Source organism: Triturus cristatus, chromosome 4_1 (genome assembly GCF_964204655.1).
Source record: "Triturus cristatus chromosome 4_1, aTriCri1.1, whole genome shotgun sequence".
NCBI classification, from domain to species: domain Eukaryota; kingdom Metazoa; phylum Chordata; class Amphibia; order Caudata; family Salamandridae; genus Triturus; species Triturus cristatus.
The window spans coordinates 138,803,025-138,819,782 of NC_140585.1; the positions used below are offsets into that span (position 1 = coordinate 138,803,025).

The following is a 16,758-nucleotide window of genomic DNA, read 5'->3' on the forward strand; positions in this document are numbered from 1 at the left end:
CGGTGAAAAAACATTTCTACATACCACTACAATTTGGTATTTGAAGGTACAACCAAACACCCATTTCATGTACCTTCGATTTAATACATCAGAAAAAGCAATTTTGTGTTCGCAAATGGCCTGGTTTCTCAGACCAGCCTGCTTGCACCTGCAACTAGGGTTCGTACATCTTGTACGTGGGCAGCGTATTTTAGTAGAAAGTAAATAGATTATGCATTGCACAAAAATGAAGTGCTTCAAACAAACACATACTTTGTATGCACAGAGAAGAGGTGGAATACATGTAAGACTGAGGACACAGGTTAAATGAGGAATAGATTGACTGCATTGCTGCCCACTTTTCTATGCAATTTCTGTAGTGCGATTGAAGGAAGCACTAAACTGTAAAACAAAGTTGCCAATTGCTTTCATAGTCCATTCCCTTTGTTTGGTGCTGTGAAAGGAAGAGCCAGATTCCAAAATAAATCAATGCTTTTTCAGACATTTCCCATACGGAATACCGAGCCCTGTATAAAAATGCATTTACTCCCAGGTTTTGAGCAGTGACATTGTAATGCTGTTAAAGTGTAAGATCCAAGCGAACACTGACTCTGTCAATGATGATCCAAAGGGGTTTTATGAAAAGTCCCAGCTACAAACACAAGAACCAAAACAGGCCATGGGGACACCTGGATTTGAACCAGGGACCTCTCGATCTGCAGTCAAATGCTCTACCACTGAGCTATATCCCCACCTGTTTGTGAGAGTCGGAATGAAAATATATCAGTACCTCATGAAAGAGTGTGAGCATCATGCTCAGTTGGGCCGGAAAGTACAAGCTTGAAACTGTGGAACAGGAGAAGTAGTTCTTAATATTATTTATTGAAGGAAAACGGGATCGTTTAAAAAAAATATTTATATGTTTCATTGTTATTTTATTTGAACAGGCAAACTCATATTTTGTATGCACAGAGGAGAGGAGGAATATATGTAAGACTGAGGACACATGTTAAATGAGAAATAGATTGACTGCAGCGCTGCCGAGTATACTATGCCATTTCTTAAGTGCGCTACAAGGAAGCACCAAACTGTATAACAAAGTTTTCAATTGTTTTCATAGTGATTCTCTTTGCTTGAAGCTGTGAAAGGAAGAGCCGGATTCCAAAATAAATCAATGATGTTTCAGAAAGTTCCCACACCCTGTGTAAAAATGCATTTATTCCCAGGTTTTGAGCAGTGACACTGTAATGATAATAAAGTATAAGATCCAACGGAACACTGACTCTGTCAATGGTGATCCATAGGGACTTTATGAAAGCCCCCAGCTACAAACACCAAAACCAAAATAGGTTTAGGGGACACCCGGATTTGAACCAGGGACCTCTTGATCTGCAGTCAAATGCTCTACCACTGAGCTATATCCCCAACTGTTTTCAAAGATCAGAATGACAATATATCAGTACATCATGAAAGAGTGAGAGGCTCAAGCTCAGTTGGGCCACAAAGTACGAGCTTGAAACTGTGGAAAAGGAGAAGTAGTTCTTAATATTATTAATTAAAGGAAAACAGGATCATTTAAAAAACAACATGTATATGTTTAATTGTTATTTTATTTGAATAGGCAGTGGTCCATAGGACCAATATCTCTAATTAAAATGTTTGTTTTGAAACATTCTCAAAGGGGAAGAGGTTTTTACGAGACTAGTTATCTTTGTGGATTGATTACCACAATCACTGATATGGTGGTGAAGTATGATTGTTTTGGGCCAAATTACGGTGAAAAAACATTTCTGCATACCACTACAATTTGGTATTTGAAGGTACAACCAAACACCCCTTTCATGTACCTTCGATTTAATACATCAGAAAAAGCTATTTTGTGTTCTCAAATGGCCTGGTTTCTCAGACCAGCCTGCTTGCACCTGCAGCTAGGGTTCGTACATCTTGTACGTGGGCAGCGTATTTTAGTAGAAAGTAAATAGATTATGCATTGCACAAAAATGAAGTGCTTCAAACAAACACATACTTTGTATGCACAGAGAAGAGGTGGAATACATGTAAGACTGAGGACACAGGTTCAATGAGGAATAGATTGACTGCATTGCTGCCCACTTTTCTATGCAATTTCTGTAGTGCGATTGAAGGAAGCACTAAACTGTAAAACAAAGTTGCCAATTGCTTTCATAGTCCATTCCCTTTGTTTGGTGCTGTGAAAGGAAGAGCCAGATTCCAAAATAAATCAATGCTTTTTCAGACATTTCCCATACGGAATACCGAGCCCTGTATAAAAATGCATTTACTCTCAGGTTTTGAGCAGTGACATTGTAATGCTGTTAAAGTGTAAGATCCAAGCGAACACTGACTCTGTCAATGATGATCCAAAGGGATTTTATGAAAAGTCCCAGCTACAAACACAAGAACCAAAACAGGCCAAGGGGACACCTGGATTTGAACCAGGGACCTCTTGATCTGCAGTCAAATGCTCTACCACTGAGCTATATCCCCACCTGTTTGTGAAAGTCGGAATGAAAATATATCAGTACCTCATGAAAGAGTGTGAGCATCATGCTCAGTTGGGCCGGAAAGTACAAGCTTGAAACTGTGGAACAGGAGAAGTAGTTCTTAATATTATTTATTGAAGGAAAACGGGATCGTTTAAAAAAAATATTTATATGTTTCATTGTTATTTTATTTGAACAGGCAGTGGTCCATAGGACCAATGCCTGTACATAAAATGCTTGTTTTGCAACATTCTCAAAGGGGAAGAGGTTTTTACGGGACGCCTTATCCTTTCGCGGATTGGTTACCACAATCACCGAGATGGTGGTGAAGTATGATTGTTTTGGGCCAAATGATGGACGAAAAACATTTCTACATACCACTGCAATTTGGTATTTGGAAGGTACACCCAAACGTCCCTTTCAAGTACCATCAATTTAATATATCCGAAAAGGCCATTTTGTGTTCGAAAATGGCCTGAGTCTTCGAGCCAGCCTTTTTTCATCTGCAACGAGGGTTCATACATTTTGCACGTAGGCAGAGGTTTTAAGGAGAAATTAAATAGTTTCTACGTTGCACAAGAATGAAGTGCTTTAAACAAACACATATTTTGTATGCACAGAGGAGAGGAGGAATATATGTAAGACTGAGGACACAGGTTAAATGAGAAATAGATTGACTGCAGCGCTGCCGAGTATACTATGCCATTTCTTTAGTGCGCTACAAGGAAGCACCAAACTGTATAACAAAGTTTTCAATTGTTTTCATAGTGATTCTCTTTGCTTGAAGCTGTGAAAGGAAGAGCCGGATTCCAAAATAAATCAATGATGTTTCAAAAAGTTCCCACGCCCTGTGTAAAAATGCATTTATTCCCAGGTTTTGAGCAGTGACACTGTAATGCTAATAAAGTATAAGATCCAACTGAACACTGACTCTGTCAATGGTGATCCATAGGGACTTTATGAAAGATCCCAGCTACAAACACCAAAACCAAAATAGGTTTGGGGGACACCCGGATTTGAACCCGGGACCTCTTGATCTGCAGTCAAATGCTCTACCACTGAGCTATATCCCCAACTGTTTTCAAAGATCAGAATGACAATATATCAGTACATCATGAAAGAGTGAGAGGCTCAAGCTCAGTTGGGCCACAAAGTACGAGCTTGAAACTGTGGAACAGGAGAAGTAGTTCTTAATATTATTTATTGAAGGAAAACGGGATCGTTTAAAAAAAATATTTATATGTTTCATTGTTATTTTATTTGAACAGGCAGTGGTCCATAGGACCAATGCCTGTACATAAAATGCTTGTTTTGCAACATTCTCAAAGGGGAAGAGGTTTTTACGGGACGCCTTATCCTTTCGCGGATTGGTTACCACAATCACCGAGATGGTGGTGAAGTATGATTGTTTTGGGCCAAATGATGGACGAAAAACATTTCTACATACCACTGCAATTTGGTATTTGGAAGGTACACCCAAACGTCCCTTTCAAGTACCATCAATTTAATATATCCGAAAAGGCCATTTTGTGTTCGAAAATGGCCTGAGTCTTCGAGCCAGCCTTTTTTCATCTGCAACGAGGGTTCATACATTTTGCACGTAGGCAGAGGTTTTAAGGAGAAATTAAATAGTTTCTACGTTGCACAAGAATGAAGTGCTTTAAACAAACACATATTTTGTATGCACAGAGGAGAGGAGGAATATATGTAAGACTGAGGACAAAGGTTAAATGAGAAATAGATTGACTCCAGCGCTGCCGAGTATACTATGCCATTTCTTTAGTGCGCTACAAGGAAGCACCAAACTGTATAACAAAGTTTTCAATTGTTTTCATAGTGATTCTCTTTGTTTGAAGCTGTGAAAGGAAGAGCCGGATTCCAAAATAAATCAATGATGTTTCAAAAAGTTCCCACGCCCTGTGTAAAAATGCATTTATTCCCAGGTTTTGAGCAGTGACACTGTAATGCTAATAAAGTATAAGATCCAACTGAACACTGACTCTGTCAATGGTGATCCATAGGGACTTTATGAAAGATCCCAGCTACAAACACCAAAACCAAAATAGGTTTAGGGGACACCCGGATTTGAACCAGGGACCTCTTGATCTGCAGTCAAATGCTCTACCACTGAGCTATATTCCCAACTGTTTTCAAAGATCAGAATGACAATATATCAGTACATCATGAAAGAGTGAGAGGCTCAAGCTCAGTTGGGCCACAAAGTACGAGCTTGAAACTGTGGAAAAGGAGAAGTAGTTCTTAATATTATTAATTAAAGGAAAACAGGATCATTTAAAAAACAAAATGTATATGTTTAATTGTTATTTTATTTGAATAGGCAGTGGTCCATAGGACCAATATCTGTAATTAAAATGTTTGTTTTCAAACATTCTCAAAGGGGAAGAGGTTTTTACGAGACTACTTATCTTTGTGGATCGATTACCACAATCACTGATATGGTGGTGAAGTATGATTGTTTTGGGCCAAATTACGGTGAAAAAACATTTCTGCATACCACTACAATTTGGTATTTGAAGGTACAACCAAACACCCCTTTCATGTACCTTCGATTTAATACATCAGAAAAAGCTATTTTGTGTTCGCAAATGGCCTGGTTTCTCAGACCAGCCTGCTTGCACCTGCAACTAGGGTTCGTACATCTTGTACGTGGGCAGCGTATTTTAGTAGAAAGTAAATAGATTATGCATTGCACAAAAATGAAGTGCTTCAAACAAACACATACTTTGTATGCACAGAGAAGAGGTGGAATACATGTAAGACTGAGGGCACAGGTTAAATGAGGAATAGATTGACTGCATTGCTGCCCACTTTTCTATGCAATTTCTGTAGTGCGATTGAAGGAAGCACTAAACTGTAAAACAAAGTTGCCAATTGCTTTCATAGTCCATTCCCTTTGTTTGGTGCTGTGAAAGGAAGAGCCAGATTCCAAAATAAATCAATGCTTTTTCAGACATTTCCCATACGGAATACCGAGCCCTGTATAAAAATGCATTTACTCTCAGGTTTTGAGCAGTGACATTGTAATGCTGTTAAAGTGTAAGATCCAAGCGAACACTGACTCTGTCAATGATGATCCAAAGGGGTTTTATGAAAAGTCCCAGCTACAAACACAAGAACCAAAACAGGCCATGGGACACCTGGATTTGAACCAGGGACCTCTTGATCTGCAGTCAAATGCTCTACCACTGAGCTACATCCCCACCTGTTTGTGAGAGTCGGAATGAAAATATATCAGTACCTCATGAAAGAGTGTGAGCATCATGCTCAGTTGGGCCGGAAAGTACAAGCTTAAAACTGTGGAACAGGAGAAGTAGTTCTTAATATTATTTATTGAAGGAAAACGGGATCGTTTAAAAAAAATATTTATATGTTTCATTGGTATTTTATTTGAACAGGCAGTGGTCCATAGGACCAATGCCTGTACATAAAATGCTTGTTTTGAAACATTCTCAAAGGGGAAGAGGTTTTTACGGGACGCCTTATTCTTTCGCGGATTGGTTACCACAATCACCGAGATGGTGGTGAAGTATGATTGTTTTGGGCCAAATGATGGACGAAAAACATTTCTACATACAACTGCAATTTGGTATTTGGAAGGTACACCCAAACGTCCCTTTCAAGTACCATCAATTTAATATATCAGAAAAGGCCATTTTGTGTTCGAAAATGGCCTGAGTCTTCGAGCCAGCCTTTTTTCATCTGCAACGAGGGTTCATACATTTTGCACGTAGGCAGAGGTTTTAAGGAGAAATTAAATAGTTTCTACGTTGCACAAGAATGAAGTGCTTTAAACAAACACATATTTTGTATGCACAGAGGAGAGGAGGAATATATGTAAGACTGAGGACACATGTTAAATGAGAAATAGATTGACTGCAGTGCTGCCGAGTATACTATGCCATTTCTTTAGTGCGCTACAAGGAAGCACCAAACTGTATAACAAAGTTTTCAATTGTTTTCATAGTGATTCTCTTTGCTTGAAGCTGTGAAAGGAAGAGCCGGATTCCAAAATAAATCAATGATGTTTCAGAAAGTTCCCACGCCCTGTGTAAAAATGCATTTATTCCCAGATTTTGAGCAGTGACACTGTAATGCTAATAAAGTATAAGATCCAACTGAACACTGACTCTCTCAATGGTGATCCATAGGGACTTTATGAAAGCTCCCAGCTACAAACACCAAAACAAAAATAGGTTTAGGGGACACCCGGATTTGAACCAGGGACCTCTTGATCTGCAGTCAAATGCTCTACCACTGAGCTATATCCCCAACTGTTTTCGAAGATCAGAATAACAATATATCAGTACATCATGAAAGAGTGAGAGGCTCAAGCTCAGTTGGGCCACAAAGTACGAGCTTGAAACTGTGGAAAAGGAGAAGTAGTTCTTAATATTATTAATTAAAGTTAAACAGGATCATTTAAAAAACAAAATGTATATGTTTAATTGTTATTTTATTTGAATAGGCAGTGGTCCATAGGACCAATATCTCTAATTAAAATGTTTGTTTTGAAACATTCTCAAAGGGGAAGAGGTTTTTACAAGACTACTTATCTTTGTGGATTGATTACCACAATCACTGATATGGTGGTGAAGTATGATTGTTTTGGGCCAAATTACAGTGAAAAAACATTTCTGCATACCACTACAATTTGGTATTTGAAGGTACAACCAAACACCCCTTTCATGTACCTTCGATTTAATACATCAGAAAAAGCTATTTTGTGTTCGCAAATGGCCTGGTTTCTCAGACCAGCCTGCTTGCACCTGCAACTAGGGTTCGTACATCTTGTACGTGGGCAGCGTATTTTAGTAGAAAGTAAATAGATTATGCATTGCACAAAAATGAAGTGCTTCAAACAAACACATACTTTGTATGCACAGAGAAGAGGTGGAATACATGTAAGACTGAGGACACAGGTTAAATGAGGAATAGATTGACTGCATTGCTGCCCACTTTTCTATGCAATTTCTGTAGTGCGATTGAAGGAAGCTCTAAACTGTAAAACAAAGTTGCCAATTGATTTCATAGTCCATTCCCTTTGTTTGGTGCTGTGAAAGGAAGAGCCAGATTCCAAAATAAATCAATGCTTTTTCAGACATTTCCCATACGGAATACCGAGCCCTGTATAAAAATGCATTTACTCTCAGGTTTTGAGCAGTGACATTGTAATGCTGTTAAAGTGTAAGATCCAAGAGAACACTGACTCTGTCAATGATGATCCAAAGGGGTTTTATGAAAAGTCCCAGCTACAAACACAAGAACCAAAACAGGCCAAGGGGACAACTGGTTTTGAACCAGGGACCTCTTGATCTGCAGTCAAATGCTCTACCACTGAGCTATATCCCCACCTGTTTGTGAGAGTCGTAATGAAAATATATCAGTACCTCATGAAAGAGTGTGAGCATCATGCTCAGTTGGGCCGGAAAGTACAAGCTTGAAACTGTGGAACAGGAGAAGTAGTTCTTAATATTATTTATTGAAGGAAAACGGGATTGTTTAAAAAAAATATTTATATGTTTCATTGTTATTTTATTTGAACAGGCAGTGGTCCATAGGACCAATGCCTGTACATAAAATGCTTGTTTTGAAACATTCTCAAAGGGGAAGAGGTTTTTACGGGACGCCTTATCCTTTCGCGGATTGGTTACCACAATCACCGAGATGGTGGTGAAGTATGATTGTTTTGGGCCAAATGATGGACGAAAAACATTTCTACATACCACTGCAATTTGGTATTTGGAAGGCACACCGAAACGTCCCTTTCAAGTACCATCAATTTAATATATCAGAAAAGGCCATTTTGTGTTCGAAAATGACCTGAGTCTTCGAGCCAGCCTTTTTTCATCTGCAACGAGGGTTCATACATTTTGCACGTAGGCAGAGGTTTTAAGGAGAAATTAAATAGTTTCTACGCTGCACACGAATGAAGTGCTTTAAACAAACACATATTTTGTATGCACAGAGGAGAGGAGGACACAGGTTAAATGAGAAATAGATTGACTGCAGCGCTGCCGAGTATACTATGCCATTTCTTTAGTGCGCTACAAGGAAGCACCAAACTGTATAACAAAGTTTTCAATTGTTTTCATAGTCATTCTCTTTGTTTGAAGCTGTGAAAGGAAGAGCCGGATTCCAAAATAAATCAATGATGTTTCAGAAAGTTCCCACGCCCTGTGTAAAAATGCATTTATTCCCAGGTTTTGAGCAGTGACACTGTAATGCTAATAAAGTATAAGATCCAACTGAACACTGACTCTGTCAATGGTGATCCATAGGGACTTTATGAAAGATCCCAGCTACAAACACCAAAACCAAAATAGGTTTAGGGGACACCCGGATTTGAACCAGGGACCTCTTGATCTGCAGTCAAATGCTCTACCACTGAGATATATCCCCAACTGTTTTCAAAGATCAGAATGACAATATATCAGTACATCATGAAAGAGTGAGAGGCTCAAGCTCAGTTGGGCCACAAAGTACGAGCTTGAAACTGTGGAAAAGGAGAAGTAGTTCTTAATATTATTAATTAAAGGAAAACAGGATCATTTAAAAAACAAAATGTATATGTGTAATTGTTATTTTATTTGAATAGGCAGTGGTCCATAGGACCAATATCTGTAATTAAAATGTTTGTTTTGAAACATTCTCAAAGGGGAAGAGGTTTTTACGAGACTACTTATCTTTGTGGATTGATTACCACAATCACTGATATGGTGGTGAAGTATGATTGTTTTGGGCCAAATTACGGTGAAAAAACATTTCTGCATACCACTACAATTTGGTATTTGAAGGTACAACCAAACACCCCTTTCATGTACCTTCGATTTAATACATCAGAAAAAGCTATTTTGTGTTCGCAAATGGCCTGGTTTCTCAGACCAGCCTGCTTGCACCTGCAACTAGGGTTCGTACATCTTGTACGTGGGCAGCGTATTTTAGTAGAAAGTAAATAGATTATGCATTGCACAAAAATGAAGTGCTTCAAACAAACACATACTTTGTATGCACAGAGAAGAGGTGGAATACATGTAAGACTGAGGACACAGGTTAAATGAGGAATAGATTGACTGCATTGCTGCCCACTTTTCTATGCAATTTCTGTAGTGCGATTGAAGGAAGCACTAAACTGTAAAACAAAGTTGCCAATTGCTTTCATAGTCCATTCCCTTTGTTTGGTGCTGTGAAAGGAAGAGCCAGATTCCAAAATAAATCAATGCTTTTTCAGACATTTCCCATACGGAATACCGAGCCCTGTATAAAAATGCATTTACTCCCAGGTTTTGAGCAGTGACATTGTAATGCTGTTAAAGTGTAAGATCCAAGCGAACACTGACTCTGTCAATGATGATCCAAAGGGGTTTTATGAAAAGTCCCAGCTACAAACACAAGAACCAAAACAGGCCATGGGGACACCTGGATTTGAACCAGGGACCTCTTGATCTGCAGTCAAATGCTCTACCACTGAGCTATATCCCCACCTGTTTGTGAGAGTCGGAATGAAAATATATCAGTACCTCATGAAAGAGTGTGAGCATCATGCTCAGTTGGGCCGGAAAGTACAAGCTTGAAACTGTGGAACAGGAGAAGTAGTTCTTAATATTATTTATTGAAGGAAAACGGGATCGTTTAAAAAAAATATTTATATGTTTCATTGTTATTTTATTTGAACAGGCAGTGGTCCATAGGACCAATGCCTGTACATAAAATGCTTGTTTTGCAACATTCTCAAAGGGGAAGAGGTTTTTACGGGACGCCTTATCCTTTCGCGGATTGGTTACCACAATCACCGAGATGGTGGTGAAGTATGATTGTTTTGGGCCAAATGATGGACGAAAAACATTTCTACATACCACTGCAATTTGGTATTTGGAAGGTACACCCAAACGTCCCTTTCAAGTACCATCAATTTAATATATCCGAAAAGGCCATTTTGTGTTCGAAAATGGCCTGAGTCTTCGAGCCAGCCTTTTTTCATCTGCAACGAGGGTTCATACATTTTGCACGTAGGCAGAGGTTTTAAGGAGAAATTAAATAGTTTCTACGTTGCACAAGAATGAAGTGCTTTAAACAAACACATATTTTGTATGCACAGAGGAGAGGAAGAATATATGTAAGACTGAGGACACAGGTTAAATGAGAAATAGATTGACTGCAGCGCTGCCGAGTATACTATGCCATTTCTTTAGTGCGCTACAAGGAAGCACCAAACTGTATAACAAAGTTTTCAATTGTTTTCATAGTGATTCTCTTTGCTTGAAGCTGTGAAAGGAAGAGCCGGATTCCAAAATAAATCAATGATGTTTCAAAAAGTTCCCACGCCCTGTGTAAAAATGCATTTATTCCCAGGTTTTGAGCAGTGACACTGTAATGCTAATAAAGTATAAGATCCAACTGAAAACTGACTCTGTCAATGGTGATCCATAGGGACTTTATGAAAGATCCCAGCTACAAACACCAAAACCAAAATAGGTTTAGGGGACTCCCGGATTTGAACCCGGGACCTCTTGATCTGCAGTCAAATGCTCTACCACTGAGCTATATCCCCAACTGTTTTCAAAGATCAGAATGACAATATATCAGTACATCATGAAAGAGTGAGAGGCTCAAGCTCAGTTGGGCCACAAAGTACGAGCTTGAAACTGTGGAACAGGAGAAGTAGTTCTTAATATTATTTATTGAAGGAAAACGGGATCGTTTAAAAAAAATATTTATATGTTTCATTGTTATTTTATTTGAACAGGCAGTGGTCCATAGGACCAATGCCTGTACATAAAATGCTTGTTTTGCAACATTCTCAAAGGGGAAGAGGTTTTTACGGGACGCCTTATCCTTTCGCGGATTGGTTACCACAATCACCGAGATGGTGGTGAAGTATGATTGATTGGGCCAAATGATGGACGAAAAACATTTCTACATACCACTGCAATTTGGTATTTGGAAGGTACACCCAAACGTCCCTTTCAAGTACCATCAATTTAATATATCCGAAAAGGCCATTTTGTGTTCGAAAATGGCCTGAGTCTTCGAGCCAGCCTTTTTTCATCTGCAACGAGGGTTCATACATTTTGCACGTAGGCAGAGGTTTTAAGGAGAAATTAAATAGTTTCTACGTTGCACAAGAATGAAGTGCTTTAAACAAACACATATTTTGTATGCACAGAGGAGAGGAGGAATATATGTAAGACTGAGGACACAGGTTAAATGAGAAATAGATTGACTGCAGCGCTGCCGAGTATACTATGCCATTTCTTTAGTGCGCTACAAGGAAGCACCAAACTGTATAACAAAGTTTTCAATTGTTTTCATAGTGATTCTCTTTGTTTGAAGCTGTGAAAGGAAGAGCCGGATTCCAAAATAAATCAATGATGTTTCAAAAAGTTCCCACGCCCTGTGTAAAAATGCATTTATTCCCAGGTTTTGAGCAGTGACACTGTAATGCTAATAAAGTATAAGATCCAACTGAACACTGACTCTGTCAATGGTGATCCATAGGGACTTTATGAAAGATCCCAGCTACAAACACCAAAACCAAAATAGGTTTAGGGGACACCCGGATTTGAACCCGGGACCTCTTGATCTGCAGTCAAATGCTCTACCACTGAGCTATATCCCCAACTGTTTTCAAAGATCAGAATGACAATATATCAGTACATCATGAAAGAGTGAGAGGCTCAAGCTCAGTTGGGCCACAAAGTACGAGCTTGAAACTGTGGAAAAGGAGAAGTAGTTCTTAATATTATTAATTAAAGGAAAACAGGATCATTTAAAAAACAAAATGTATATGTTTAATTGTTATTTTATTTGAATAGGCAGTGGTCCATAGGACCAATATCTGTAATTAAAATGTTTGTTTTCAAACATTCTCAAAGGGGAAGAGGTTTTTACGAGACTACTTATCTTTGTGGATCGATTACCACAATCACTGATATGGTGGTGAAGTATGATTGTTTTGGGCCAAATTACGGTGAAAAAACATTTCTGCATACCACTACAATTTGGTATTTGAAGGTACAACCAAACACCCCTTTCATGTACCTTCGATTTAATACATCAGAAAAAGCTATTTTGTGTTCGCAAATGGCCTGGTTTCTCAGACCAGCCTGCTTGCACCTGCAACTAGGGTTCGTACATCTTGTACGTGGGCAGCGTATTTTAGTAGAAAGTAAATAGATTATGCATTGCACAAAAATGAAGTGCTTCAAACAAACACATACTTTGTATGCACAGAGAAGAGGTGGAATACATGTAAGACTGAGGACACAGGTTAAATGAGGAATAGATTGACTGCATTGCTGCCCACTTTTCTATGCAATTTCTGTAGTGCGATTGAAGGAAGCACTAAACTGTAAAACAAAGTTGCCAATTGCTTTCATAGTCCATTCCCTTTGTTTGGTGCTGTGAAAGGAAGAGCCAGATTCCAAAATAAATCAATGCTTTTTCAGACATTTCCCATACGGAATACCGTGCCCTGTATAAAAATGCATTTACTCTCAGGTTTTGAGCAGTGACATTGTAATGCTGTTAAAGTGTAAGATCCAAGCGAACACTGACTCTGTCAATGATGATCCAAAGGGGTTTTATGAAAAGTCCCAGCTACAAACACAAGAACCAAAACAGGCCATGGGACACCTGGATTTGAACCAGGGACCTCTTGATCTGCAGTCAAATGCTCTACCACTGAGCTACATCCCCACCTGTTTGTGAGAGTCGGAATGAAAATATATCACTACCTCATGAAAGAGTGTGAGCATCATGCTCAGTTGGGCCGGAAAGTACAAGCTTGAAACTGTGGAACAGGAGAAGTAGTTCTTAATATTATTTATTGAAGGAAAACGGGATCGTTTAAAAAAAATATTTATATGTTTCATTGGTATTTTATTTGAACAGGCAGTGGTCCATAGGACCAATGCCTGTACATAAAATGCTTGTTTTGAAACATTCTCAAAGGGGAAGAGGTTTTTACGGGACGCCTTATTCTTTCGCGGATTGGTTACCACAATCACCGAGATGGTGGTGAAGTATGATTGTTTTGGGCCAAATGATGGACGAAAAACATTTCTACATACAACTGCAATTTGGTATTTGGAAGGTACACCCAAACGTCCCTTTCAAGTACCATCAATTTAATATATCAGAAAAGGCCATTTTGTGTTCGAAAATGGCCTGAGTCTTCGAGCCAGCCTTTTTTCATCTGCAACGAGGGTTCATACATTTTGCACGTAGGCAGAGGTTTTAAGGAGAAATTAAATAGTTTCTACGTTGCACAAGAATGAAGTGCTTTAAACAAACACATATTTTGTATGCACAGAGGAGAGGAGGAATATATGTAAGACTGAGGACACATGTTAAATGAGAAATAGATTGACTGCAGCGCTGCCGAGTATACTATGCCATTTCTTTAGTGCGCTACAAGGAAGCACCAAACTGTATAACAAAGTTTTCAATTGTTTTCATAGTGATTCTCTTTGCTTGAAGCTGTGAAAGGAAGAGCCGGATTCCAAAATAAATCAATGATGTTTCAGAAAGTTCCCACGCCCTGTGTAAAAATGCATTTATTCCCAGATTTTGAGCAGTGACACTGTAATGCTAATAAAGTATAAGATCCAACTGAACACTGACTCTCTCAATGGTGATCCATAGGGACTTTATGAAAGCTCCCAGCTACACACACCAAAACCAAAATAGGTTTAGGGGACACCCGGATTTGAACCAGGGACCTCTTGATCTGCAGTCAAATGCTCTACCACTGAGCTATATCCCCAACTGTTTTCAAAGATCAGAATAACAATATATCAGTACATCATGAAAGAGTGAGAGGCTCAAGCTCAGTTGGGCCACAAAGTACGAGCTTGAAACTGTGGAAAAGGAGAAGTAGTTCTTAATATTATTAATTAAAGGAAAACAGGATCATTTAAAAAACAAAATGTATATGTTTAATTGTTATTTTATTTGAATAGGCAGTGGTCCATAGGACCAATATCTCTAATTAAAATGTTTGTTTTGAAACATTCTCAAAGGGGAAGAGGTTTTTACAAGACTACTTATCTTTGTGGATTGATTACCACAATCACTGATATGGTGGTGAAGTATGATTGTTTTGGGCCAAATTACAGTGAAAAAACATTTCTGCATACCACTACAATTTGGTATTTGAAGGTACAACCAAACACCCCTTTCATGTACCTTCGATTTAATACATCAGAAAAAGCTATTTTGTGTTCGCAAATGGCCTGGTTTCTCAGACCAGCCTGCTTGCACCTGCAACTAGGGTTCGTACATCTTGTAAGTGGGCAGCGTATTTTAGTAGAAAGTAAATAGATTATGCATTGCACAAAAATGAAGTGCTTCAAACAAACACATACTTTGTATGCACAGAGAAGAGGTGGAATACATGTAAGACTGAGGACACAGGTTAAATGAGGAATAGATTGACTGCATTGCTGCCCACTTTTCTATGCAATTTCTGTAGTGCGATTGAAGGAAGCACTAAACTGTAAAACAAAGTTGCCAATTGCTTTCATAGTCCATTCCCTTTGTTTGGTGCTGTGAAAGGAAGAGCCAGATTCCAAAATAAATCAATGCTTTTTCAGACATTTCCCATACGGAATACCGAGCCCTGTATAAAAATGCATTTACTCTCAGGTTTTGAGCAGTGACATTGTAATGCTGTTAAAGTGTAAGATCCAAGCGAACACTGACTCTGTCAATGATGATCCAAAGGGGTTTTATGAAAAGTCCCAGCTACAAACACAAGAACCAAAACAGGCCATGGGACACCTGGATTTGAACCAGGGACCTCTTGATCTGCAGTCAAATGCTCTACCACTGAGCTACATCCCCACCTGTTTGTGAGAGTCGGAATGAAAATATATCACTACCTCATGAAAGAGTGTGAGCATCATGCTCAGTTGGGCCGGAAAGTACAAGCTTGAAACTGTGGAACAGGAGAAGTAGTTCTTAATATTATTTATTGAAGGAAAACGGGATCGTTTAAAAAAAATATTTATATGTTTCATTGGTATTTTATTTGAACAGGCAGTGGTCCATAGGACCAATGCCTGTACATAAAATGCTTGTTTTGAAACATTCTCAAAGGGGAAGAGGTTTTTACGGGACGCCTTATTCTTTCGCGGATTGGTTACCACAATCACCGAGATGGTGGTGAAGTATGATTGTTTTGGGCCAAATGATGGACGAAAAACATTTCTACATACAACTGCAATTTGGTATTTGGAAGGTACACCCAAACGTCCCTTTCAAGTACCATCAATTTAATATATCAGAAAAGGCCATTTTGTGTTCGAAAATGGCCTGAGTCTTCGAGCCAGCCTTTTTTCATCTGCAACGAGGGTTCATACATTTTGCACGTAGGCAGAGGTTTTAAGGAGAAATTAAATGGTTTCTACGTTGCACAAGAATGAAGTGCTTTAAACAAACACATATTTTGTATGCACAGAGGAGAGGAGGAATATATGTAAGACTGAGGACACATGTTAAATGAGAAATAGATTGACTGCAGCGCTGCCGAGTATACTATGCCATTTCTTTAGTGCGCTACAAGGAAGCACCAAACTGTATAACAAAGTTTTCAATTGTTTTCATAGTGATTCTCTTTGCTTGAAGCTGTGAAAGGAAGAGCCGGATTCCAAAATAAATCAATGATGTTTCAGAAAGTTCCCACGCCCTGTGTAAAAATGCATTTATTCCCAGATTTTGAGCAGTGACACTGTAATGCTAATAAAGTATAAGATCCAACTGAACACTGACTCTCTCAATGGTGATCCATAGGGACTTTATGAAAGCTCCCAGCTACACACACCAAAACCAAAATAGGTTTAGGGGACACCCGGATTTGAACCAGGGACCTCTTGATCTGCAGTCAAATGCTCTACCACTGAGCTATATCCCCAACTGTTTTCAAAGATCAGAATAACAATATATCAGTACATCATGAAAGAGTGAGAGGCTCAAGCTCAGTTGGGCCACAAAGTACGAGCTTGAAACTGTGGAAAAGGAGAAGTAGTTCTTAATATTATTAATTAAAGGAAAACAGGATCATTTAAAAAACAAAATGTATATGTTTAATTGTTATTTTATTTGAATAGGCAGTGGTCCATAGGACCAATATCTCTAATTAAAATGTTTGTTTTGAAACATTCTCAAAGGGGAAGAGGTTTTTACAAGACTACTTATCTTTGTGGATTGATTACCACAATCACTGATATGGTGGTGAAGTATGATTGTTTTGGGCCAA

At 38.8% G+C, this 16,758-nt stretch overlaps 9 non-coding genes across 9 annotated transcripts; all 9 read right to left on the reverse strand.

Annotated features, from left to right (window-relative positions):
* Positions 1 to 659: 659 nt before the first annotated feature.
* TRNAC-GCA (transfer RNA cysteine (anticodon GCA)) lies at positions 660 to 731 on the reverse strand. The gene has a single exon. It is a non-coding gene; the product is annotated as a tRNA-Cys (tRNA).
* A 601-nt stretch (positions 732 to 1,332) lies between these two features.
* On the reverse strand, positions 1,333 to 1,404 carry TRNAC-GCA (transfer RNA cysteine (anticodon GCA)). The gene has a single exon. It is a non-coding gene; the product is annotated as a tRNA-Cys (tRNA).
* Positions 1,405 to 2,412: 1,008 nt separating this feature from the next.
* TRNAC-GCA (transfer RNA cysteine (anticodon GCA)) lies at positions 2,413 to 2,484 on the reverse strand. The gene has a single exon. It is a non-coding gene; the product is annotated as a tRNA-Cys (tRNA).
* Positions 2,485 to 4,550: 2,066 nt separating this feature from the next.
* Positions 4,551 to 4,622, reverse strand: TRNAC-GCA (transfer RNA cysteine (anticodon GCA)). Its single transcript has one exon. It is a non-coding gene; the product is annotated as a tRNA-Cys (tRNA).
* A 2,076-nt stretch (positions 4,623 to 6,698) lies between these two features.
* TRNAC-GCA (transfer RNA cysteine (anticodon GCA)) lies at positions 6,699 to 6,770 on the reverse strand. Its single transcript has one exon. It is a non-coding gene; the product is annotated as a tRNA-Cys (tRNA).
* Positions 6,771 to 9,908: 3,138 nt separating this feature from the next.
* On the reverse strand, positions 9,909 to 9,980 carry TRNAC-GCA (transfer RNA cysteine (anticodon GCA)). The gene has a single exon. It is a non-coding gene; the product is annotated as a tRNA-Cys (tRNA).
* Positions 9,981 to 12,045: 2,065 nt separating this feature from the next.
* TRNAC-GCA (transfer RNA cysteine (anticodon GCA)) lies at positions 12,046 to 12,117 on the reverse strand. Its single transcript has one exon. It is a non-coding gene; the product is annotated as a tRNA-Cys (tRNA).
* A 2,076-nt stretch (positions 12,118 to 14,193) lies between these two features.
* On the reverse strand, positions 14,194 to 14,265 carry TRNAC-GCA (transfer RNA cysteine (anticodon GCA)). Its single transcript has one exon. It is a non-coding gene; the product is annotated as a tRNA-Cys (tRNA).
* A 2,076-nt stretch (positions 14,266 to 16,341) lies between these two features.
* Positions 16,342 to 16,413, reverse strand: TRNAC-GCA (transfer RNA cysteine (anticodon GCA)). The gene has a single exon. It is a non-coding gene; the product is annotated as a tRNA-Cys (tRNA).
* Positions 16,414 to 16,758: the final 345 nt, after the last annotated feature.